The sequence below is a fragment of the Lygodium microphyllum genome, chromosome 8 (genome assembly GCF_053477565.2).
Source record: "Lygodium microphyllum isolate KBCC chromosome 8, Lygodium_microphyllum_v1.1.10, whole genome shotgun sequence".
In the NCBI taxonomy this organism is placed as follows: Eukaryota; Viridiplantae; Streptophyta; class Polypodiopsida; order Schizaeales; family Lygodiaceae; genus Lygodium; species Lygodium microphyllum.
The window spans coordinates 37,702,268-37,729,431 of NC_141142.1; the positions used below are offsets into that span (position 1 = coordinate 37,702,268).

The 27,164-nt window shown below is 36.4% G+C and overlaps 1 long non-coding RNA gene across 1 annotated transcript; it reads left to right on the forward strand.

Annotated features, from left to right (window-relative positions):
• Positions 1-12,270: 12,270 nt before the first annotated feature.
• Positions 12,271-13,198, forward strand: LOC148032165 (uncharacterized). Its single transcript, XR_015691744.1, has 2 exons — positions 12,271-12,690; positions 12,937-13,198. It is a non-coding gene; the product is annotated as an uncharacterized LOC148032165 (long non-coding RNA).
• The last annotated feature ends 13,966 nt before the right edge of the window (positions 13,199-27,164 follow it).

A 27,164-nucleotide genomic window follows, 5' to 3' on the forward strand; every position in this document is an offset into this window, starting at 1 on the left:
TAAATTGACATGATTTTTTATTTTAATTGTACAGTACCTGAATGCAACGCACCAAGTTTCAAAACTATTATATATATGTTTGTCTTACATTTGATGAATTGCATCAAGCTCTTTTATGTTTTGTTACAATTTTGTCATTGATTTGATGTAATGCAGCAACTTGTTATAGAGATTTTATAAATTTGATACCAACTTGATATGGTGAATTACGTTGCTTTTTTTTTTGCACTTCCACTTGATGCACTATATCAAATTCATATTGTTTGGAATAATTTTTATTTCACTTTTGAATAAATTTCATGCTCAATTGTATCAAATGCATCAATTCATTAGCTTCTTAGTGTGAGTTGACATGATGTATCAATATTCTTGTATCTTGTGATGATATTATTTTTTCATTGATCCATTCCATCAAATTGGTTTGAGTTTTTAGTGAACGTTATTCCTTATTTGATCTAATGCATTAAGCTTTTACAAATTTTATGTTGACTTCATAGACTACACCAAGCTTTTTGGAATATTTGACACTTTCACCATCCACTCGATGCACTATATCAAGTTGACATATGTTTTGAGTAGACTTTCTTAGCAAGAAGATATGCTACTTGAAGTTACTAGCTATTTTTCCTAAGATATAGCTTGTGACACACTGTTTTTTTTTTGGTACTATATTTTCAAATTGGTATAGTATATCATGTTGCTAAGTTTATCAAAAGTTCTTAATTTAACCTTATTAGCATGAATAAATTGAGGTTAGATACTATAAAGTTCCCTATTGATAGGTCATGGATTGAATTAAATACCTAACTTTTTTACTTCTATTTTCATATAAAATGTATCTTCTTTCTTGCGAGATTATATTTTGCTTTATTTTAGTCAACTACTCCATGCAATGCATCAAGTTTGTTAGACCTTTCTGCAAGTTTCGATTAAATGCATCATGTTTTTTGAAATGTTTTGTATTTTTTCTTTTCTTCATTTATCTTCTATAAGGACTCTTTCATCGTATAGTTGATTTTTATCAATTATCTCCAACTTTAAGCACAATGTTTCATGATCTTGTGTGTCACTTTTTTCTCTTTATCAAATTCAAGTCCCTTTAATGTAATGAAATGTTCTAACAAAAATGTGTGTAGTTAATGGATTACATAAAAAGTAGGTTATGAGATAGTAACTCTAAATCCTACTTTTGTTATATGAATCATGCATGTTTAATATGGACAAGAGTGAGGAATATTTTAGCAAGAAATCTAAGAAGACACAAGGGCACACTTGTGAAGAGATACCTTCAAACCATTTGATTCTCCTCCTCTCCCACTACTATGAAAAAGAAAAGTAGCAAAATCAAAGCTGAGAAGGGTGGCAAGAAAGATCCTAATGGAAAACTATGTAAGCCAATAAAGTATCAAACCCATGGCAAGAGAGCAGTATGTCTAGTTCAGTTGACTCAGGTTTGTATGACATTTTCAATTATGGTATGTTATTCCTTAAAGCAAAGAGAAATGCCAATGTTAGTGACCAAGGTTTTTGTAATCACATGTGGTAGCCATAGTCAAAATGCATGTTTATTTAGATGTAGATTATTGGCCCTTAGTGACTGATTGGGTTGGTATCACTTCTAAAATAGCCATAGCCAAAAATCTAGAACACACATTACTCACATTCACTAGTGCTCACTTCTTTATTGCTCTTCATATCTATGCTATTTGGAGACTATAATCAAATTCATTATTTTTTAATTTTTAATATAGTTTTGATGGTGCACATCATCATCATCCTCATCATCATTTAATTCTTCTTTAGTTGTGTGTGATCAAGTAGCTTCCATGAACAGTTGCTATGAACCTCCATTGATATTGTTGCACTTTTATATAATCATAACATATATATTTTTTAAGGTTATTTTTTTAAGTTTAGTATAGTATTTACTCTAATGTACCCTAAGGTTACCTATTTAGTAAGTTTTTTCCCATATATGAAAAATATATCTATATAGTAAATCATTCTCGATGTATCACAATATTACCTATCTAGTGATTTTTTTTGCATATAGGAAAGAATCTCTATATAGTGAAATATCTATTTAGTAACTTGCCAGATATAGCAAAAATCTCTATATAGTGAAAGTTTCCCATCTAAGCTATATAGGAAGAATGCCCTTTTTCCCTAGTTCTAAGAATCCTTAGATATATATATTTTTATGTAGTGAATTAGGTAGGAGATCTCTTTCTTTTCCTATCTAGATATTTGTCAAAAGCTCATTGTGCATATGGATTAGGACAAAGGCAAGCCAAGCTCCTGCTATTCATTGCCTTCATCCTTGTAGCCTTTCTTCTCATCACTTGCAACAACATTGTGCTTGCAAGAGTTAGCAATGAAAATGGAAAAATGAAAAAACACAAGGATCACTACAAACTTGATAAAAAAGATGATGATCACAAACACAACCATCATCATAATCACAATGGCAATCATGCCAAGGGCAAGAACCCTTGATGAGATAAGGACATTGTTTATCCACTTTGTCTTCTATTGACTTTGTATGACCCATTAGGAGCTACATGATTCCTCTCTTTTGGTATTACTTACCTCTATTGTTACTCTTTTTGTATCTTATTAGTGTAACAATTCACTCATACTCATTGGTTGCCTGAAGGTGTAGCTAATAGTAGCACAAGCCAATGATACTTTTAGTGCCTACGTTGTTCAACAAACCTTTTTAAGCAAGAAAATGCTTTTATCAATAGTACATTCCCTTGTTAACATATCAATCAACATTGTTAATTAGGTGTAAGATTATGTGGTTCATTAGTATAGATATGGTATAGTATAGAGTTTCCCACTTAAACTATGAGTGGTGAGATATATGTTCGCAAGGTTAATCTATGATTTCTCGAATCATAAAGGTTTTGGAAAAAATTACTTAGCCAATACCTACATGGAGACAATTGAACTAAACATTAATTATATGACTTCATATGTAATTAGTCTCTAGCAGTAATCTTACATTAGTCACTTCCCTCCTAATCTAAGTGCTTGAACATATTGTGATATAAATTGCCATAGGAAATATTGGTGAGAATTTCTACACAAATAAATTACTAAATGTGATGGAAATACTAGCCGTAATTATATGACTTCACATGTAATTTCATCAAATTCAATCTTGTAATTTTTCAAAAGAAAATTAAATTAGATAATTTACTTATGTTTGACTATATTGACATTGAACAGTGAGGTTAGCAATTCTAAGTGTTATCTTGTATAACTACATCAAATTAGTTTGAACTTGTAAAATTTCCAAAGAAAACTACATTAGATGATAATTTGTATCTAACTACACTCACATTGAACGAATGTATCTTGAAAATGTGAAAAGAGAGATAAGTATACCTTTAAGAACTTGAGATGCTTTTCTTGAAATAGGCTACAATTCATTAAGAACATGCAAATTCAAGTGTTAAAATGATTTTTAAAAAAATTGATTGACTTAATTGGTCTTATTTAAAAGAGGTACTCTGTTAAGAAACTATTGTTAGTTTCTTGCAGGTTTGGTATGTAATCTATTATGTTATTATCACATTTTATATTTAAAAGGATTATATTCATTAAATGATCTATATTCATTAATTGATTCAATGCATACTCTTTCTCCAATGTCATTAGTATATGACTAGTTTTCCCATACTAGAAAAATAGTAGACACACAATAAATATTAGAGGGAAAGTATAGATTAGTGAAACAAAATTAAAAATATAAATCTAAAGAAAATATAGGTTGGAGGAGTACACTTACAAAGTTCATATTGAAGGAGGACTAACCACCACTCCCAAGAAATAATGATGAGGCAATTACAACTCACTTGCATACGGCCTCCTTCTCCTACCTCCACTTTTCTAGATTTTCCATTGCTTCAGTACTTATATTCTCCCACTACCCATCAACAAGAAACATAAGCTTTTGTAATCCATTATTATAGAAATAATGTGCTTTAGAACAAAGTTGGGAGAGGTATTTCTTAAATTGTATGTAATCATTGATATATATATCGCTGATAGAAGGCTATGGAAACTCCTACTAAAGAGTATTTACAATATAATCCATTTTCTTGGGGTTTTGATCTCTTTATTTCTTGGCTATGCTACGTTCCTACACCTACACAACAAGATTGTGTAGCTTAGCAATGTCTCTCCTTCCTTCATCATTCATGATTAGCTAACATTCATGGTAGTTGATCACATATGAGAAGCTCAAAGGAGTCACAAGTACTCTCAATTTTCATGATGCAGATGCCATCATGAGGGGTTGGATCGATGAGTTTGAGGGTTTGGATGAGGGCGGAGGAGTAACACTGTCATTCTCATAGTGCGAGAGGGGTTCAAGAAGTCATTAGCCTAGTGGACAAAGATTAAATAGAATATTAGTGGTAGTCTAGTGTGTGGTGATTCAGAAAGGGGGACTTCTTTGAGAAGAGTGCCACTATTGTGATAGTGTGATATAATTATCACATTTGGAAGGATTGAAACCATTCAAGCTACAAGAACTTTAGAGATAATGAGGAAAAGTGTGTCTTCACTACATATATTATGAGAGGATTGCAATGACTCACATGTGATGTTAATTACAATAAGGACCACCATGATTTATTGAGGCTTTATTTTGTGGTCTCAAGGTCCATGTGAGCCATTAAATGGTGTATCTCCTCATCTATTTATTGAGGACTCATGTTGATGAGAGTAGAGATAACCTATATACACAAATAAATTAAAATATCTAGTGTTTTCTCTATTTGTGTGCTTATCTCTCCTATACTCCTCTCACTCTTCTAATCCCTTATGTTAGCATCTTGTCTATTCCTTGCTAAGACTAGCCTAAGTCTCTCTCCCTTTCTCCTAATCAAGTGTTGCATTTCCACCTTACCAACATTTAGCCCAATAGTATTTCTAGACTAGCCACATGTCGACTTCTCCATAGTAGCTTTACCCATTTGATAAAAAATCTGTCTCAGTAATTTATATTTGGAAAGTGGTAAGAAAAGTTGGCTATGATACATAAGAAATTAGATGGATTACAAACTTAAAAATATCCTTGTACAGATTTTAAATAGAGCTAAAAGAAAATGTATTTTCTTAATCATTTGTTTTAGTGATACTAGCAATTCTCTATAGATCCTTCCATAATCATGAGAGTCAAAGTTTAATACCCACTCATGTGGCTATCGATTGCTATTGTTATGGCTAAAGAAAGCTACAAGCTTCTATTATGCATTACAATAGAAACGAGGCATAGACGCGCATGTTAGACGCGCATAGTCGGGCGCGTCTATCATTGCATCTATATGTGCGTGTAAAAGAGCGTGTAAATAGACACAAATTTTGCATCTATATATCCGCGTAAATAGACGCCAATATAGATGCGCCACCAGATGCGCAATTATTTAACCACCTAAAATTGGACTTAATATAATTAAAAAACCAAAGTTAATAATTATTTAACCACCTGAAATTGATTCTTGAGTATGCATGTGTGCACATGATAAAAACCATAGAATTAAGAATACACATTGAATCATTGAATAAAAAAACCAGAGTTAATAATTATTTTTGCATTGCTCTCTAATGAATGGCAGTTCCTCCAGTTGACAAGCCTGATAGAAGTAATTAGAGGCAATCAATAGAAACCTTATTATACAATTAGTAGTAAGCATTGCAATATGTATCTCGTAATTTCTCTACTTGAAGATGATAAAAAATACTTCGGCCTTTTTATTATGAAAAATTCAATTTAGCTTTAAACTTGACTATTGATTCTTGAGTATGCACATGTGCGCATGATAAAAACCATAGAATGAAGAATACACATTGAATCATTAAGCAAATTAAGTATGTTACAGTGAATAATCCATCTCATCTTCAATGAGATCAGCCCTTGCTAAACTATCTATTTCTAGGTCTATGTTACCAAGAGGTAACGAAACAAATAAGTGTATCCCACTATCAGATGTGCTACTATATTGCTCAATAACTTCATCAATATCATCGGCAATCATATTATTGCCTTTTTCTGCATTTCCTTGAATATCCTTGCAAGGTTCATCTTGTACTATATCACGCATATTATCCATTATGGTATCATCATGTACATCATCATAAATTGTTGGATTGTCATCTGCTATATCCATGTCGGTAATATTACCATATATTGGTTTTGAACGATTAGATATAGGGATGACATACCACCATCAGTTATTGTTTACCATTGGATGATACGCAATCTGTATTTGAAAAACAAAAGAAAGAAACTTAAACACTTATTATATTGTGTATATGTAGCGAGCGATCACCCTCACCAGTAGATCACGTAGAGGAGCCAGTACTCTAGTATTATAGAGTTATCGATACTAGTGGCATCTTCCATGATGATGAAGGAAGGGATGTAATGGCATACATGAGGAGCGTCGTGCATGCAACGTATAAAGATTGTTTCGTCTACTTCAAAAATCAGAAGAGCAACTTGTGGTAGGAAGTGTTGAGGGCAGTCCATAGGAGGTACCCAAATCCTGAGGATCAGCAATTCTCGGATGATTAGGGACACACAAAAGTGAGGGATTTGCTTCACAAAAAAAGATCCCACCTCATGACACACGCCAGGAACTCACTGCAAAGGCAAGAGGAGGGGCGTAGAGCCTATAGCCAACCACCTATGTGCCACCGCATAGAGTGGAAGAAAGTCAAGAAAAAAGCAGCAGAGAAAGTGAAGAGTCGCCAGCATGCAGAGGCGCGACGGATCCAAATGGAAACCATGAGATCGTCGCATTACGGATCGGGCGGTAGAGAGTTGTGGGAGGTAGAGTTTGTAAGTATATTTTGATTTCTAGTTTTTTAAAATTTATATTTCTTTCAATTCTTTATATAATTTGTTCTAATACATTGTGTCTCATAATTGTTTGTATATATCATGATTGTTTTGCAGACTAATATCGTTGGTAGGATACCTACTCCTAGAGAGGTAGGTTACCATCGAGGCCATAATTGCGCAGCCACATGGCTTCACTTTTATGAGGAGAGTCTCATCGCTGAGGACCAATACAACCGAGCTATGAGGATTCCACAGCCAGAGGAGGTATGTTTTTCTTACATTCCTATTAAAAGTATAGCTAATTATAACTTTTTCTCCACCATGTCTACGTAAGCAACCTTGATCTTTTGTGTGTGTAGGCGAACCCGGATGTGGAGCATAGCGAGGAGAGGGATAGCGACGCTAGTAGCCATGGTGGTGCTAGCGAAGATATTTCTTCTTCAGATTCGTAGAGGAGCACCATACCTCCTCTATGGCCTTGTTTTCTTGTATATGTATTATCCATCTTTGAGCCTAGTGTTTGCGGCCATGCTTTAAATCGCAAGCACTTAAACTCTCCATGTAAATGCTTTTGATCTATAATGAATACATGGACTTTTATTTTCAATTCTTTGCTTTTAGATCCATTTTCTTTTTTCCAAATGCACAATCTGATGTATGGGAAGGGAAAAAAAAACCAAAGAGCATTCCAGTTCTGTTTTGCGCGTCTATCCGCGCGTCTAAATTGCAGAAAACGCACGTTTATAAGTACGTCTAAAATGCAGAGTACACGCGCTTATACACGTGCTAGATAATTCAAATTTAAAAATAAAATTAAATATCTTTTTTTTAAAATGAGATTTTTTGTTTTCCGTTCGCGTCTATGAGTGCCTGTAAAAGCGCGTTTATGGGCGTGTCTATATGCCCATCTAATTTGCCAGATAGACGTGCTGGTAGATGCATAGAATAAATTAAGTAAATGACAATTTTGGTTTTTTTATGAACTTGTATTCATGCGTGTATATGTGCGTCTATTGCATGTCTATTTTTGTGTGTAAATTCCTTTATACATGCGATTATAGACACGAAGTTGTAGACGCACAAATAGAGGGGCGGATAGACGCACCCGTAAGATTTTCTCTATATTCAAAAATAACGTCTAAAAGTGCATCTAAGAGGCTTTTTTGTTGTAGTGATGAAGAGAGGTTCTTATGGCCATGTGGTGAGATATTATCTAAAGTTACTTCCTTCTAAAATCCCTTCTTATTAGGAAGTCACTTATTCATAACCTAAATACTCATTTTTTGGTCCATATTTCTCCTCATCTAGTTAGAATTTAGCATAATGGGTTCATATTTTTAATCAAATAATAAGTAAACTTAAAGAAAATTTAAAAGTATACATACATAAGATCTCTATTACATAAACCATAATCTCTAAATATATCAAAGTTTTCCATATTAAATCTCAACCAATGCAATGTAAAAAGAAATTAAGGCTAACTTTTCATGTTCCTTATAGCAAATAAATAATTTTACTAAATCAATTTTAAAATAATTGAAAAAATTTATTAGTATACTCAATGGATGCTCGATGGAGATGTCCATATTGAATAACTTCTGCTTACACTACATGTACGTATATTAAGCTTACCTATACTCATATATTCCCTATGAGATAATTTATACTTAGGTTTAGAAGACCTTAGACCTTTCCATTTCTCAATCTCAATCTCTCTCTCTATCTCAATTTATTCTCTTTCTAGATTTTTCTCCAAATTTGCTTATATCTCTCTCATTCTCTTCTATAGAAAAAAAAAAGCTAAGTAACCAAAATATAATATTTCATCTCTTTCTCACTTTTGCTAAAGCAATCAAACCATAAATCTCATCTCTTTCTCTTGCTATCTCTTGATTACATAAAATTTTAGGATAAAGTAAATAAAAATTAGTAAAGATAAAGTATATTTTCATTCTCTCTATTTCTCTAAGCTTTTAAACACACATTTAAGCTTTCTCACTAGAATTTGTCACAAGGAAGCTCAAAATCTAGGTTTTTAATGCATATATATAGAAACAATAAAATTGATCTTGAAGTTATGGCTTTTCTCAATTAGAGTGTAGAGGAAAGAGAGTTTTCTAAAGAGAAGCAAGTAAAGGAACAAAAAAACTTGAAAAATATGGAAGTAATAAGCTCTTACCAAAGTCTTTTTACTAGATTCTCTCTCACTCCTCTCAATATCCATATTCCTATAGAGTGTGCAAAAAAAAGGATTTTCCTTGTAGGATAAATTTAAATTATGCTAGAAATTGAATCCAAATATATCTTGCAATACATGCTAGTAACTTCATCAAAATCTACATTGTTATATGTGTTGGAATATGCACCAAAATATTCCATTGTGTCACTGTTAACATTATCACAAATCATTATTATGATGGTTTTAGGAAAGGAAATATTGATGAATATACTAAGCCTATACTACAAGCAAACAGAGCTATAGTGACATTAGGCAGTGACAATATTTTTGGCATCACTATTAGCGTCACCACAAGCATGACTATAATAGTGGCGCGGTGCTATACTATGTGAAAGAAAAGAGTGGGAACTATCGTAGTGGCAAAAACCTGCAAAGGTTTTCACACACACACACACAAACAATGAGGGAACTTAGAAAGAATGATAAAGGAAGTGTGAAGGAAATCACAAGGGAGAAGGGGGAGGAGAAGGTTGCGAGGAAGGGATTCAAGGCAAACATGCATCTCCAAGCTTGAAGGTATGCCGTTTTCTCTTTCTCTTCCTCTTTCCTTTATACATTGTGATTTTTGCTTATGTGGAGAGAGAGAGAGAGAGAGAGGGAGGGAGGGAGGGAGGGAGAGATTCCATCCCCCCTCTCTCTTTCCTTCTCTCTCTCTCTCTCCCTCACCATCCATCTCTTTTCATACATGTATCGCTTTCCATGAGAAAGTTAGAGAGGGAGGGAGACTCTCTCCATGAGACAGAGGTTGGGAGAGATAGGGTGAGGAAGGGAGGGAGTCTCCTTCGATGAGAGAGAGAGGGGTAGGAGAGGGAGGGTGAGGAAGGGAGGGAGTCTCTTTCGATGAGAGAGAGAGAGCGGGGAGAGGGAGGAAGAGATAGAGATATGGAAAGAGAGAGAGGGAGAGGGGGAAGGAGAGAGAGAGATGGAAGGAGAGGGAGAGATATGGTAAAAGAGAAAGGGATATCCTTTCATCCCTTTCTATCCATCTCTCATTTCCCTTCTCTATCTTTATCTCCCTCTCTATCTTGGAGAGGGAGGGAGACAAAGACAGAGAGGGAGGGAGAGAGAAGAAAGAGAGAGAGAGAGAGAGAGGAAGGGAGAGGGGAGAAAAAAGATTAAGAGGGAGGGAGGGAGAGAGATAGCAAGAGGGAGTGAGAGAGAGAGAGAGAGGGTAAGATAGAGAGATGGAAATAACCTGAGGAGGTGAGTCATAAATGGATGTATCATGTGGGTTCAACATAAGGGATTTTTAAAATACAATTTTTACACATTTTTCACATACATAAGGGTCCCATATAAAGGGGTTACTTATGGATTGAATACAAAAGGGTCATGTTTTATTAAGGGACAATTCATAGATAAGGACATTTGTAAATAGGCCTTGAATGCATATGATAGAGAGAATATATATATATATATATATATATATATATATATATATATATATATATATATATAGTGAAATACTCAATGAAAAAAAGAAAGGGAGAAAGATAAAGAGGGAGACACCCAGAGGAGAAAGGAGGGAGACTAGGACAAAGAGATTGAAAGAGAGGGAGGGAGATTAAGAGAGAGATGGAAAGAAAGAAAGGGAGAAAGGAGCAGGAATTAAGAGAAAGATATGGGAAGAGAGAAAGAGAGGGAGAGAGGGGGATGGAAGGAGAGAGAGAAGGAGATAGAGATGGAGAGTTAGGGTAAGAGAGAGAGGGAGGCGAGGAGAGATCTCCTCTTTCCCTTTCTCTTTTACCCTCTCTCTCCATCTCTCTCTTTTCTTTCCAATCGATGATTCATTTGTAGACAACCATAGAAAGTATCAATGGGGGAAGCAATTGCAAGTGCTCACATATAAGCAAGTGAGTTAGGTTGCTTCTATACTATCTTATATGTTGCTTGCGAGATATGCTTATGATAGAACGTAGCCTATACATGTACCTATGTATATGCATGTATCTTTGTATACACTATGCTTATCCTATGTATATGCATATGATGTGCTTGTGCATATCCTAAATAGCCTAGCCTATGCATGGCCTATGCCTTCGCACGTAGTGTTGCATGTGTATATATATGCACATAGCATGTGCATTGTCTACCCTGTCATTGAGAGAGAATGGAACTCTTGACTATAAGTGCATGTTATCTTTATTCTTTCTCTCTAGTGTACCTTGTTTCTGCTTCTTGCAATTTGTTCTTCTTTTGGTTAAGGTTGTGTATAACAAAAAAGAAAGCATTCCTAAATGTTAAATGCTAAATCATTGAATACATCCATAAGTGTGTCTCTATTGTAATTTAGGTAGGCTTATAGACCTTGTTATAATGATACATAAAGAGAGTCGAGCAAAAGTGTCTCTCACATCATGCAAATATCTTTGCTTAGTGTACTAGTGGCAAAAGTGTATTGATACTCCCATCAAAACCTTGATTGTACATGCATGTGATTCGAGTGTGTGATGATGAGTATTGCTACTTTCTTCCTTTAGTCCTGCATTCTATATTCATAACCACTCCTGAAAGTGTGCTACTACGACCACCTATGAAGAAGAAATGCCATGTGATCATGGGGTGGGACACATCATAGTTTATTGGAGTCTACAAGAACTTGTTGTCATTGACCCTCTCTTGACCCGATATTTGAGATAGAATATGTTAACAACAACAACACTATTCAAGATCTATAATAGCTGAGCTGAAAAATTAAGAATTTACTCGTATACATGCATACATTGGTATAATTAATAGTAAAGCAAAACTTGAACCTTGATACTCTAGGAAACTGTTCAAAACGTCATAAACTCTTTGTTCAAACTTTGAGCTCAGGGTTAGGCTATAAAATTTAAGGCGACCTTTCACTCATGGGTCTATCGTGCACCGAAACTTGAGGCTACGTAGTGTATACGTCCAAGGAAAGTTCTAAGATGAGAAGGTTGACGGCGCAGTTGACGTTGCCAACCAGAGTTTCTGAATAGAAACCTGCTAGACGTCCGTGAAAAGGTCTCTTTGTCTGTACTATGTAGGTGCTACGTGGACACGGGGTGACGGACGCGTCTGCGACGATGGAAGCATCCGAGGGCGTGACACGGGGAGATGCCGTGTTGCGGATGTTACCCTGGATGAGGCAGCTTTGAACATTGCTATAAAATAAAACGTTGCTGATCATTGCCGGACCGAGACGCAGACAGAAACACCAACGAGACACAGAGAGAGAGAGAGAGACCGGAGAGGAGAGGGACAAGCATTTGATATCCGCCGCCTACGTACGGTCACAATTCACAACTTCCCAACTGCCGCCCTAATTTCTGCATCGAATAGCAGTATGATATCCATGGATCGACTTTGTTACGGACGGAGGCGAGCCCTGCTCCTGCTGTTCGTTGCCCTCGTTCTTGCAGCTTTTCTTCTCGCCGACAGTCGCAGAGACCTGCACGTGGTTGCCAGCTTTGATGGTCACGACAAGAACAACAAGAAAGGTCATGATTGGGGTCGTGGTGACTGTGGTAATGATAACGGGGATGGTAACTCTGATTATTGTGGCGACGACGGTGACTCTGATGATACCGCCAAGGCAAAGTCGACGCCTTAATGCCATCAAAGGGTGGGAATCTGTCTAATTTCCTATTCTATTCAAACTATCCCATCCATTCGGCGCTCACTGATTCATATATTTTCGTCTTTCTTCTCAGCTTCATTATTACTGAATTCTTTCTGTTTAGGTTAACCTTGTCTCTTCTTAGCTAATATTTGCCTTAACCCTGCCTGTTCTTAGCTTAGTTATTATTACGTTTTCTCAGCGTTGTAATTACTCAACACTCATTCGTTGCGACGTTTGTATTCCATGCAGGGTAATCGGAGCCACAAGTCGTAGTTCCAAGCCAAGATGACCTGGTCAGGTGTCGTGAGCACGCGTTAAAATAAAACGTAATACAGAGGCTGAATAGAAGACATGTAGTTAGTAGTATTGAACAGCGCCTCTCGTCATAGACATTCGGCTGCGGCTGGTTTTGTTGTATATAGCTCCATGCAACTTTTCAACGTTGCTAGCAACATAAAACATAATACCAGACGTTACCACAATCGTCTTTTCCTTATAAGCAAACGAGAATTTTTGGGCCATCGCATGAGTACTCATCTTTCGTTGCCTCAATTACGTTGCTCGGAATTTTCTTCAACTGTTGGTGGTCCTTCTTTACTGGAATTGTTGCTATTCAGCTTTATATGGGTATTCTCTTTCTTTAAAAAAATAAAATTTTAAAAAGAAAACCCCATCCTATATATATGTTATTATTGATTTTATGTGCCTTTCGCTGGAAGATTGGAAAGTGAGATAATTCGGGGTCTTTCTTGATTACGTTACGATCACGCTAATCCTCCCCAAAATCCCAAATCGAGTTTAATCCAATCGATTCTGGCTTTAATTACCCGTAAGAGATGGATCCCTCGAGTTAGTTTAGTTTTTACATAGATGACGTGCATCTATCTATAATTACATAGATGACGTGCATCTATCTATATTACACGATATACGTTACCATATGGTAGGCAGGACAACACGTGGGAGTGTGCTTGGTTAGTGAAGGTACGTAGATCCAATATTCAAAGCCCAGCAATATATACGCACAAATTCTCGTTGTTAATCGCCTCCAGGATTGATGCAAGGAACTTTTCTCTTTCTGTCCTTTTATTTCATTCTAAGAATGTTGCTTTGTGAACTTTTCTTCTAATGTCTTAGTTGTAGCAAAGAATTTCTTTACCTTATGAACATTTTCTACTATTGAGACTTTTCATGTGTTAGAAATTTGTCACCTTGGTTTCCTTGAGCCTTGGTGAAATGATATTACTAGTAGCTATCAACATCACCATACATTTTTACTATTGAGTCTTTTCATATGCTAGAAACTTGTCACGTTTTTTTCCTTGATCCTTGCTGAAATGATATTACTAGTAGCCATCAATGTTGAAATACATTTTGTAGCCTCCTTGTTTGAGGCAATTACTGTATTAATGTGTGTGCAAAAAACATAAATAGCTTCAATTTATGTGAGAACTTAAGAATTAATTATGTAAGGAGGAAGGTGGTGGTTTTAGGAATGTTCATCTTTACTATAAGATATCTATCAATGGCCCCAAGAACGTTTGATCTTTACTAAGACATCTCTAGTTATGTGACGAATGTGGTCCATGGGTCCTCTTTAATCCAACTATTTGATAAAAAATCTACTATTAATGTTGCTATATATATGTATATATATATATATATATGAGAGGTCATGGCCTCAATAATGTTGATCTTCACTGTGGGTGCTCTATAATACACATTCTCTAAATATGTTAGAAATGTGGTGGCCTCAAGAAAATTCAATCTTTTGATGGCCATCAATGTTGAGAGTTGTAATTCGGAAATAGATTGATACATAACCTGACAAACTAACGTCATGTCAATCACAATTAGAATCAGCTCATCCATGTGGAGTACAAACTAAATTGATATAGAAGATATAGCAGATGTAAGGATCATAATATTTTAGAATATTTTTAGTCAAGTGATAAGTATTTAGTAATCAAAATCATTCTCAATGAGATCCACGCTTTCCAAATATCTACTTCAATGTCTATATCAATATCTAATCCTACAAATCTATTGATGCTACCAGTAATATTGTTGCTATGCTCATCATGATTATTCTCTAAACATTGTAGGAGAATTACTCTCTTTTGTGATGCCATTTTTAAAAATAAGTGTTTATCTCTATATTTCAATTGACATACTAGGAAAACATCATATTCATAAATAAATTTTAAAAATCAGGATTATTTTAAAAAATAATATTTTCTTTATTATCTTGGCAATACCTTCTTGTATAGTTATTTTAGAATGCCTTTAAAGGTACACCTTATAAACTACATTCCATTCCTAGATGCATGCATGATGATAGATTGATCTATGTCTCCAAAATATCTAAAATACAACCATTTGGACCTAAGAATATGTCGAATTTTCCAAAACCAAAAGGCCTTTATAGACCTATTATGTTTTGTTGACCATAGTCTTGATTCCATCAACATGCTTCCACTTCCTTGTTATGGCAAGCTAGATAAACATATGTCTTGCATTAGATTCCATGATGAGGGCTTCTAATTGTACCTTTTGTGTGGTCTATTAATGAACCACTATGATCATATTGAAGAACTTCTTAAATCCAAAGTGAAGTCTGTGGTTTATCTTAGAGTGGTATGTACATGCACAAGAGAAAATATCAGGATACAATAATCTATTAAATGTATTTCATTTTTATTACTGAACACTCTAACAAGTAAAGAAAATGATAATCCCACGTAAATTACCCAACAATGGTCATTCAAAAATGCATTCGGCACTGTACCATGTTGATTATCGTTATGTAGCATAAGAAAATGAATTGGTTTATTACTTCCTTGAAATATATAACCTCTTAATTCAATGTATCAAATTGATATGAAAGGTTTACTTATTAGAATGTCAATTGATGTAATACACCAACTTCAGTTGCAAGATTAACCAACTTTATTTACACATTGATGGACTACTTTTAATTGGTGCAAAAAATCGTTACATAATGCACATGACTATTTGTGTAGGATCAACTTCTTTTATATAGAAGTATGGACAACATACATGGTAACTTGATATCCTACAACCAAATACTATGATAATGTATTGGAAGCACTTTAAATGCATCAAGTTGATGTCAAAAGTTCTATGATTTATGAGGCAACTTGATTCATTTCATCAAGTCACTACAAAAAAAACAATAGTCTATGTAGCTTGATATACTCCATCACATTGGAGCCAATATTTTATGATTTACAAGAAACTGCATGCTCTACATCAAATTAGTATAGAGAACATATAATACTCTTGCTAGCTCAATGCATTGCATGAAGTGGATGCTAAAACTTGTGTAATACGTAAGGCAACTTGATGCATTGCATGAAGTTAGTATGAAAAGAACACATTAATCTATGTAGCTTGTTGAAGGATATCAAGCTGATGCAAAAACTTGTATATTTACAAGGCAACTTAATGCACTACATCAAATTAGTACAAAAAACATAAAATTCTAGCTAGCTTGATGCAATGCACAAGTTGCCATTAAAATTTGTTTCCTTTATAAGGAAACTTGATGGACTAGATCAAATTTGTAAGAAATCTATTAATATTTTTATGCATCTTAAGATGCAGCATATCAAGTTACCAAAACACGATCCATAACTTTCAAGTAAATCTGATGTAGAAGGTCACATTGGTATGATAAAGATAATATTAACTATGAAAGTTGATGTCCTAAAGTCAAAATATGTAAAAACTACATGGAAACTTAATGCACCACATCAAGTTTACCATAAAGTCATGTTTAGTAGACTAGAACAACCACAATACAAACCCACGTTAGGCTTGAAACATTAATTATTTTAAGCAATAAGAACTTTAGCAATTTATGATTTTCTGATCATAGTTAGGTTGGGGTGCTACTGGCGTTGAGATCATCTGTCATAAGAGCAATTAACATGATGTGAATCTTTTGTATAACTTGCATATGTTTTCATATAGTTACATAGAAGAAAATTAATTTAGAATAATTTTACAACATGACTCTAATATGAGGAGAATTATTATTCTTTATAATAGCTAACTAGTTAAGTAATTGGATCTCATTGTCACTTGTATGTATAAATCAAATATTAGCATCATATTCTCACTATGATAATGTTGCAAGAGCTTCATGTTAAGACGGTTTTCCCTTAGATGATATCTTAGAAACCATTTACCAAGTTTTTAAAAAAAATAACCAACAACTAAATCTATGACTTCTGTTTTGGGGACTATAAATTATTATTTTGTCTCTAGGATGATATCTTAGAAACCATTTACGAGTTTTTTTTAAAAAATTAACTAACAACTAAATCTATGACTTTGGTTTTGGGGGCTATAAATTATTCTTTCGTCTTTAGTACGAATTTTCTCTTCATTTAGAAACCACATTATATTGTATAATATACGGTTTGTGTATATAACAAACTAATAGGCTATAAACACCATTCAAATTTTGAGTCACTTTGACAAGGAGTTCGAAAAGAGAGCCTTCATTGGACTTGGAGAAGACTAAAAGTCTCTAGTACTTTTTGAAGGAAGCCTTTCTTCATCTTCCTTGGTTATGATTAGTTTACTCCATTAACACCTTGTAGCTTGAATCTTTATCACTCAAGGAGTCAATAGAACCCCTCTTTGTTGCCTCTGTAGTTGCAATCTCTTAGAGCCCTTCAAGACAAATTTGTGTTGTCTACACTAGAACTTCATGTTGAATGTGTAATCTGTTTAGACAACTATAGTCATGTTTTTGTTTCCTTGAGGAGCACCACTAATCACTAAGCATTAAGGAGTGATAGTGCCTCTCTTCTTTACCTCTCCTTTACTTAAGAAAGCAAGTTTGGTGAACCTTCTTACATGGTCTATCTTGGACAACAACAAGTGGCATTCATAACTCCTAATTACTTGCAAGATTGATGAGGCAAATGATATTGATACTATTCTAAGCCATGACAAGTTTCCATTGGTCACAATGAAGACTCATTATCTTCCATTGAAGAAACATTGAGCTTCTTATACTATAACAACTAGGACAACCATGGATTCTTAACCAAAGCTCTTTCAAACTAGAGGGATTTTTCTTCTTTTGATTCCATGATCACCTTTCCATAGCCATACTTTAAATTTGAAGGAACCAAATTGAAGGTTTAAAGCCAGATTCAAGACTTTTTGAAGCTCAATATATCATCAAGGATGCATGAGTGCTTGGTCATAAAGCTTTATTATAGTGATTTAGCATCAATATTGGATTGTATCTACAAGGTTTGGGGTCTATTGGACAATAAGAAGTCATTATGGACCGCATTTTGATGATGTTTCTATTCTATATTGACCTCCTTTGAGAGAGAGAATGGATTATAAATGCTATTTTTAAAGCAGAAAAGAGCCTAGGGAGTTCATAAAAGACCAAAGTCTCATACAAAATGAAACACTTGCAAATCAATGAGCTAGAGTTTTTCTAGATGGAGTTCAATGCAAGGAAGCCAACCCAAGGCTTAGTTCATTGATTAGAGTCCATTTTCCCCCCATATCCCCACAAGGTTTCACATTAGGAAGCATATACATGATCTAAGAGTCGGAAAGTGCATCAGGGCGGCTAAATTTATAGATTTTGATACCACAAAGCTAGTCATCTAGAGCGATCTCAATTCCAAGTGCATTTGCCCCTCCGAAATTGAAAAAACCACTTGGCTCCTAATGTGAACATGCAAAAAAGGATCTAGTTTTCTTAAAAAGTTAAATCTTAAGCTTGGCTAGTGTAGATCAAAAGACATCATTCTACAAAATGTAGCCATGGGGGAAGGAAAGAGGCATCATTTCTTTCGGGACCCCTTCCATGGTTTAAAAAATGATTTTTTGAACCTCCAATCAATGAGGAAATCCTCTTGGTTGTAATATCCATCCATTTCTTTCCCTTCATCACTGCAGAGACGGTTGAAAATGATGCATGAAATAGCCAGATCTCATTTTAGTATTTCTCTCTCCTCTTTCCTCTCTCCTCTTGTGGACCATTCTTATGGATCAATGTAAAAGAGAAAGGATGAGCTAAGATGGACATTTTTTATCAAACGATGAAATAACAGTGGAAAGAGACATAAATCAAAGTTAAATGAATCATTACTGGCCATGGAGGAGCGCCAACGGGCCTCCAACATAAAAGAATATGCATCACAATGAGCAATTTCATGAGAAAAAGGTAGATCTTAACATTTTATTATGAATTCTTGTTTGAAATGATTAGTAATTCTTACATTTGATTTTTTATCCTATGTTTGATCAGTCATGTTGAAAGAATCATGAAAAATTAGTCATATAATAATTGTATGTAAAACATACAAAACTCGAGACTAGGCGATTTTCGAGAAAATATGTGATTTTTGGTATGCGTCTATCGTTCCCATGGAATGAAACTTTTTTTCTGAGAGTAATTAGTCTACATCTAGATATTAGCAATTATTTTCATTTTTTTGTAAATAAATAGAAAAATTTAAAGAGAATTTGAAAATTTTAGGTTTTTCACATCATAAAAATGAGAAAAAATAAGATTGATATTTGTGGATGTATGATGAAGCTGAAGCATGAAGTTTAGCCTCATGTCAGGCCCATTTCTTTGTTCGAGTGAGTTTTTATCACTTTTAATAAAGAAAAAAACATAAGAAACCATGCTTATACTTGTCAATGCATGCAAAATTGGAGAGAAACCATGAAGTCACTTTTCGCGGAGTCATTGAGCTAGGGCAACTACAGAAACAATGGTAAAAATTGGAGAGAAATAGATGCCTTATGTTTCTTTGGTGGATCATGGTTCAAAGATTAATCTCATAGTTCGTGGAGTTTATGAAAGTAATAGATGGCCTATGAATGCAGAGCATGGGTGGCATATGAGAGCCACCAAAAATACTCAGGTGATTTGTATACTGCCTGTCCCAGTGTCAGGATTTCTATTGGAGATGTTGAGGAGGATTTTCATTTCTTTGTGCAGGATTCATGCTCTTACGCCATAATCCTAAGATAGCCATTCATCACAGAGATGCACATGGAGACGAAAGTAATGGATAATGGATCTACTTATGCACGGATTCACAGTAAAAATGGTATGAGAGCAGTCTAGTTTATGACTCTGTGTGTAAATCATGCTAGAAACAGGGATACTCTTCGAGATGCACCTCTACCTACTGTGAGGGATTTGGGTTTCCGTTAGGTACCGCTATCCCACGAGACAACAGTGGTACAAAGCAGAGGATATTGGAGTTCTCGCCTCTTGGCAGTAGTGTTTTCTCCTTCAATTTTGTTGGAATTTCAGCAAATAGTTTGATGAGTTATCAGAAGATTTCTAAGTTTCCTAGAGCTGCCAGACAGTACATATGTAGGAAGGAGAAAATTTTTAAAATGCAGGTATTTTAGAGGATGATGAGCATATAGATGGGATGTATGATAGTATGGTTTGTGCAGATACGATAACAGAGATGGAAAATATGCTCAAAACTGATATGCAGAGTTATCACAGTAATGTATCAGTGCAGTCCTTGGATATGTTTCATGAAATTTCAGATTTTGTGTCATAGATAGAGTCAAAGGCTCAGTGACTCAGCAAAAAGTGTTGAGTGCTGAAGAAATTTAGCAAACAGAGTTTCCGCCTACAGAGATACAGAGGGTTGAAAACTTTCAGCCAATAGTGTTTACTACTAAAATATTTCAGCATCCAGAGTTTAGGGTTGTTCTTATGCAGTCCATAGCGCAGAGAGCTAAGGATATTCAACCAACCAGAGTGCAGAATTATTGATTTATAACAAGATTTGAGTAATGCAGAGGATTATAATGAGGCCAGGGGTGACACAAAATACAAGACTATGGATAAAAAGGTGAAGCTTGTAGTTGGACCGCTTCCACCTGACAGTGATCAACAAATAGAGAGGGTTGCCAAGCAGCCAATTTTGAAGAATCCAGAGCATATAGGTCATAAAATTTCAGCAGAGACTCTTGCTGAATTAAAAATTGGAAATGGTGATTTCTTGCTACCCTCAGTAAGCAGTGCTTTCAGGATATGTTTGAGTGACATGGAAGAGGTTTTGCTTTTTTCTCGCATGAGATTGGATGTGTGAATCCAGATGTTGTTGCCCCTATGGTGATCTTTACTATTCCTCATATTCCATGGAACCTCCGACCTATTCTAGTGCCTAGGGCACACCTGCCAAAGTTAATTGACTTGTTGAATGAGAAAATCATGATGGGAATCCTAGAGCCATCATCTGCACCATACTCAAATAGGTGGTTTACGGTTCCAAAGAAGAATTGTACTCTCCGATTTATACAGGACATGCAACCAGTAAACAGAGTTACTATCAGGAATGTTAGTATAGGTCCAGTTGTGGATGAGTTTGCAGAAGCATTTGCTGGACGTGCCATCTATTCTTTAGGTGATTTGTATTCGGGATATGATCAGTTTCAGCTGGCTTTGGAAAGCAGGGACATGACCACTATGAGAACTCCTATTGGGCTTGTCAAGATGTGTACCTTGCCTCAAGGTGCCACTAATTCTGTTGCGCATATGATGAATGCCATGCATAAGGTTCTTTTGTGAGTACGTACCTCAACTTACCATTCCTTTCTTCGATGATGTGCCCATTAAGGGGTGTGCAGAAGAAGAGAAGAATGAGAATCTAAATGAGCAGGGATGCAGATACTTTGTGGTTGATCATATTGCAACTTGTGAAAAGATTTTGGCCAGGTTAGAAGAAGTGAATTTAACACTATCGGGACAGAAATCTATTTTTGGAGTAACTAAGGTTGTCATTGTTGGATATATGTGTGGGTATTATGGCAGGAAACCTTCACTTGAGAAGGTGGATGCTATAGGAAAGATTACGAAGTATTGTTCTACTACTTCAGAGGTATGGAGATTCATTGGAGCCTGTGCGTTTTACATGATTTGGATACCCCATTTTTCACACATAGCAGATTGTTTATATGAGCTTCTTCGAAAGGGGCAGAAATTTTATTGGGATGAGAGCCACACTAGAGCCATGCGGAAATTGAAGAAGTTATTGTAGATTGCTCCTACTCTCAGGAAAGCGGATTATAATTGCGGAAGGCCTATTGTATTGACAGTTGACACTAGTCCAATTGGCATAGGTTGGGCTGTGGGTCAAGATAATGCAGATGGAAATAGGTATGATATTCTGTTTGGGGCGAAAGTCCTAAACGAGAGACAAAGGAGATATCCGCAAATCAAGAGGAAATTACTGGGAACTGTTACGGCTCTCAAATGTGACAAGGAGTACTTTATTGGAGCCTCACTTGTGGTAGAGACAGTTTCCTTGCCATTGATATGTATGATTACGAGTTGCTCTACTTCGAATATAGCTATGCTGAGATGGATTGCATACATCAAGTCATTAAATCCAGAATTTAAACACATAGCAGGGAAGGATAATCCAGTGGCGGATATGCTGTCTAGAGCCAGATATGATGATGAGGAGACACTACTTGCAAAAGAGAATGATGTAGAAATTTGAGCCGCTATGGTTGATCGTGTTTGCCATGTCTATGATATTGTGGCTTTCATAGAAGAACTCTATGTTGGAGATTGGTTGCAGATTGGCAAGTACCTTAGTACACTAAGCAAAAGAGATGAATGGACAGATGAAGAGTTCAAGAAGATAATAAGAAAAGCCTATGGTTATTTTCTCAAGGACGGATTTCTTTGGAAGCACCCAAAGAAAAGAGGAGGATTACCCTTGCGGGTTATCTGCGATAAAGAGACCCAGTTAACAGGTGATGAGAGAGTTTCATGAGAGTCCTTGGGCTGATCATAGAGTGTGGGCTACTTATGAGAAAATCAAGGAAAAATATTGATGGAAAGGCATGTACAAAGATGTTTCTCACTTTGTAGAGACTTGTAGAGACTATCAGATGTATTCCGTAGTGCGTCATTGAGATGAGCTTCATCCGACCTATCCGCTATGCATTCATTATAAGTGGGTAGTTGACTTGGTTACTATGCCGATGGGTCTATGGCAGATGAGATATATTATATTGGCTAGAGAGGATCTTACCAATCATGTTGAGGGCAGACCTTTGAGAACGAAGACCACTAGTACAATGTGTAAGTTCTTATTGGAATAAAATTTCTGTAGGTATGGCTGTGTTGGAATAAATTTTCTGCAGGTATGGTTGCACAAGTGATGAAGCTAGGGAAATTTTCTCTCAACTCGGAATCAAGTTGAATCTAACCACAATATACAATCTAGAGGGAAATGGGAAGAGTGAAAGAGGGCATCCCCTGATAGTGAAAGCATTAGCCAAAGCATGCAAAGGACGGATTGGAGAATGGCCGAGACCTCTACCATTTGCTTTGTGGGCTGATCGTATGACTCACAGTGTTACCACATGATATATACCCGCAGAGTTGATGTATGGTCAGAAACCGGTTATGCCAAATGAGATTTGTGCTTTGACTTGGTCAGTTTTACCTTGGCAGGAGGATTTGATGAGAGAGGAGCTTTAGCTCTTTGGATCCGACAATTGGAAAGAAGACCAGAAAATAGTCAGCTAGCTATTGACAGGTTGAATGGTGCTAGACTAAGAAATAAGGACAAGTTTGACTGCAGGCATCGCTTGCGGCCTAGAGCAATGGAAGAGGGAGACTGGGTATTAGTTTTTGATAGCAGCCTTGAAAATTAGCATAGTGTACTTCGGAAGATGGTGAAAAGATGGTTTGGGCCATACATAGTCAGACATGTCTTTGACAATGCAACATATGAGCTGACAGAATTAGATGGGACAGTGCTTAGAGTGCCCATTACAAGAAAAAGAATCAAGATTTTCAAGAAAAGAGATGATGAGGATTATGCATTGGAAGAATTTGCAAGAGAAAAGCAACGAGAAGAAACTCCAATAGAAGAGATAGATGATATGACAGATAAGCTTGCTAATATACCAAAAATAGTCAATGAAGAGATTGATCTATTCCTAGATCTTGACGACAATGATCATGGGTAGTTGGCCCATCCGGAGGATGCACAAGATCAAAGGGGGTGGATGTCATACTGCTGCGCATCCGAGGTGTGGAATCCACCAAAAACTTGTGTGTGTGAAATTGTTACTTTGTACATACTTAGTCGTTGTGTTTGCATTTTGTTCTGCGTGGGAAGTATAGTAGAGAGAGGGGTCTTCTGCTACCTTTCATTCCATGGAACACAAGAGAATAGTATTCAAAACTGGATGGAAGATCTGTATTTTAAGGAGCTTGATTTGAATTATCCAGGAGTTACAGGTGCAATGGTACATCATCGATTTTATACAGCCTACCATAATACCACCCTTCGTACAAGAGTAGTTGGTGCAGTTATGTCTATACTTGATGAAGTGGAAGGATTGGACATTACGGTTACAGGAAATTCTATGGAGGAGTGCACTGCAAGCTTGTGATCATTACGGACTGCAACTCCAGGAGGGCTATTGCTCAAGCATTGCCTAGAGGAGTTGCTAATAGTAGGGCATTAACATGGATGTTATGTTTAGCATCATCATATTCCAATAAGTGGAAAGTCAATGCAGAAATAATACTTAAGCTGTTTTGGAAAGTGTGTCTTGTGCCATCTTTGTTGCTATCCTAAGCAACAACAACTACTGTCAGTTGCGAACTAAACACACTCGTGTAATTGTTGGAATTTTCATCTTCATCTTCATCAGGACTATTAAGACCTTAATATTTTCTACGGCTGAGGAGAATATGTTGTTTCGATTCAAATCTATTCTGTTCAAACTGTAATTACTGCCGAATTGGTCTACCCAGGATAGCTATTGTGGGAGGAGGCCGCTTTTCTAGGGGAAAAGGAGGCGTGTTGTAGGCGTGGGGGGGACAGACATCAGGGGAGCTGGAAGAAAAAGCAATGATAGCTATGGCAACTCTCTCTGTCTGTCCCCGGAGACAGCTTTTATGGAGGCCCTATTGTATCAGGGAAAAGGCAGCCCCACGCAAAAGAAAAATCAGATCCCTGGTTGTGATTCTTGGTGTTTCATCTTAAACCTATGAAATTCACCCGGTAAACTGTTCTATAGTGTTTATTATGTGTGGCTCACTTGCAAGCTAGCTACATCGATTCGAAGAGGAAGAGACGCAAATAGCATTGGAAAGAGAGAAGCAAGAGGAAGAAAAGAAGATACTACTCTGATTCAGACTCTGAAAGCTCTGATTCAGATGACAATTCAAATAGCAGCTCAGATTATGAGATATCGTCATCAGAAGTGAGCTCCTCAAGTGAAGATTATTGTAGACAGCGGAAGAGAAAGTACTCTAGAAGGGCAAGAAGAAAGCAATTGAAGAGGAGGAGGACATTGAAGATTCGGATGATGATGATGAGGACCCAACACAACCATCATGTTGCAAGTTGTTAAGAAAGATGATTGAATGTGAAGAGGCAATAGCTTTTGCCACTGGACTCATTGTGACAGCATTATTCCGACGCTGTGAGGGAGCAGCCATAGCCTTTCCCAAAGCCACATACAAGCCTCTAACAGCAGTAGCTAACCTCACCATCATTTCATGATTCAAGGTATTTGCAAAACTATCTATAATCATATTCTTGAAAGTAGTTTGAAGTTGGATCATTTCGTTGGAGGTGCTCTTGTTGACATGTATGCTAGATGTGAGAGCCTAGAGAATGGACAGGTTGTCCTGCATAGCCTGATCTTGCTTGATTAATCTTCTATCTCGGAATTTCTCAAGAACATTTGTGGTTGCGACTTTGCTTTTGAAAACCCTTCAACACCATAAAGATCTTCTTCTTTAGCTTCACCCTTTCTCAACCTCCCTCTCTCTCTCTCTCTCTCCAAAATGAAGCAGGGCCTTTGACTAATCACATCTCTCTCTCTCCCTCTCAATCATCATCATCATCTTCTTCTTCTCTTCTTCTCCTTCTCTCTCTCTCCCTCTTCTTCTTCTTCTCTTCTTCTCCTCTCCCTCTCCCTTCCTCTTCTTCTTTTCTTCCTTTCCTTCTCTCTCTCCCTTCTCTCTCTTCTCTCCCTCTCTCTCTCCCCCTCTCCCTTAGTGCTGATCAGAGGGGGGGGGGGGGGTTGATGACCACGAGGGGGGGACGTGATGATGACCAGGGGGGAAGGGGCTACGGACTGACGTCGAGGAGGAGGGGGGGTTGTCTGCTGCCAATGGCGAGGGGGGGGGGGGAAGGCGTTGTCCAGGCGGAGGGGGGGCTATCCCAGATGATGAGGGGGGAGGGCTCTTATAAAGTGGGGGGAGGTGGTAAGGGAGGGAGACAGTGCCACCCTCCATCTGGGGGGGATTGCATGCCCCCTTCTCCCCCTTTACTCACACACTTTCTCTCTCTCCCCGCCATGCAAAAGGGGGGGTTCTTATGGGGGGAGGCACGGGGGGGGGGGGGGGGGGATGGGAATATTACATGGAGCAAGAATTTTCAAATTAGTCCAATAAAACTTGATTTAAGATAACTAAGAGGGAACTTCAAATATATAATAGTGAGAAGTCTCTAGCAATAATGCTAGACTATATAAAATCCCTATTCAAATCATCAATATTAGCACTATTATTCTTCACGTATTAGTCTGACAACAATATATAGGTTTCTTCTCCTACCTTTTTCCTTGCTTTCTACACCATACTACACAATTAATCTCCTGTAATAATATGTTTTTTTCTTGCTACCTTTTCTATGATCTACTCGATCTAGAGGTGCCAAAAATTTACATTACAAAAAGTGGGACTGTTATTGCTTGACATCCATAATTTTGTGTTGCTACAAATTGTCTCTAGTCATGAAAAAGTATACCTTTCTGTTCTATAAAGGCATATGGCACTTCTCTCTCAACTAAGGGATGTGAAACTAACTTAGTCTTCATGATAAATACTCACTCAATATATGTATTCAACATATGAATAGACAGTGCAATCCAAATGTGTATAACTTGAATATTATCATTAATGATCTTCCATCACTTTTTCATTCACTTGATTTTCATCAACATGGCAATGCAAACTTTGGAACTTTTAATATGATCTTTTCAATGACCATGGTAGCTTTGAAGTGTATCACAATCATTGTCATAAACCATTACAACCCTTAAATACATTATATTGATCCACACATAGCACTTTTTGTTACAACTATATATATAATCTCTCACTTGACTTGGGTGTCACCTATATATACTAACTCTACATCAATATGATTCATTCTTTTGGGAGCATGTCTTGTGTATCTCTCTCGTACTCTCTCTCTCTCTCAACATGGTATCAGAGCTATGGATGCGTAGCATCAACAAGGAAGATAAGTTGTTTCATTGTTTATACTTGATTGAATTCTTTGCACAAGTGATGATTTGATACATGAACTTGTTCAAATTAGAAGTATTAGTTAATTTTGTCTTTAAAAACAAAGCCAGGTCTGGGTGCTCTCGAATCCTGTCAA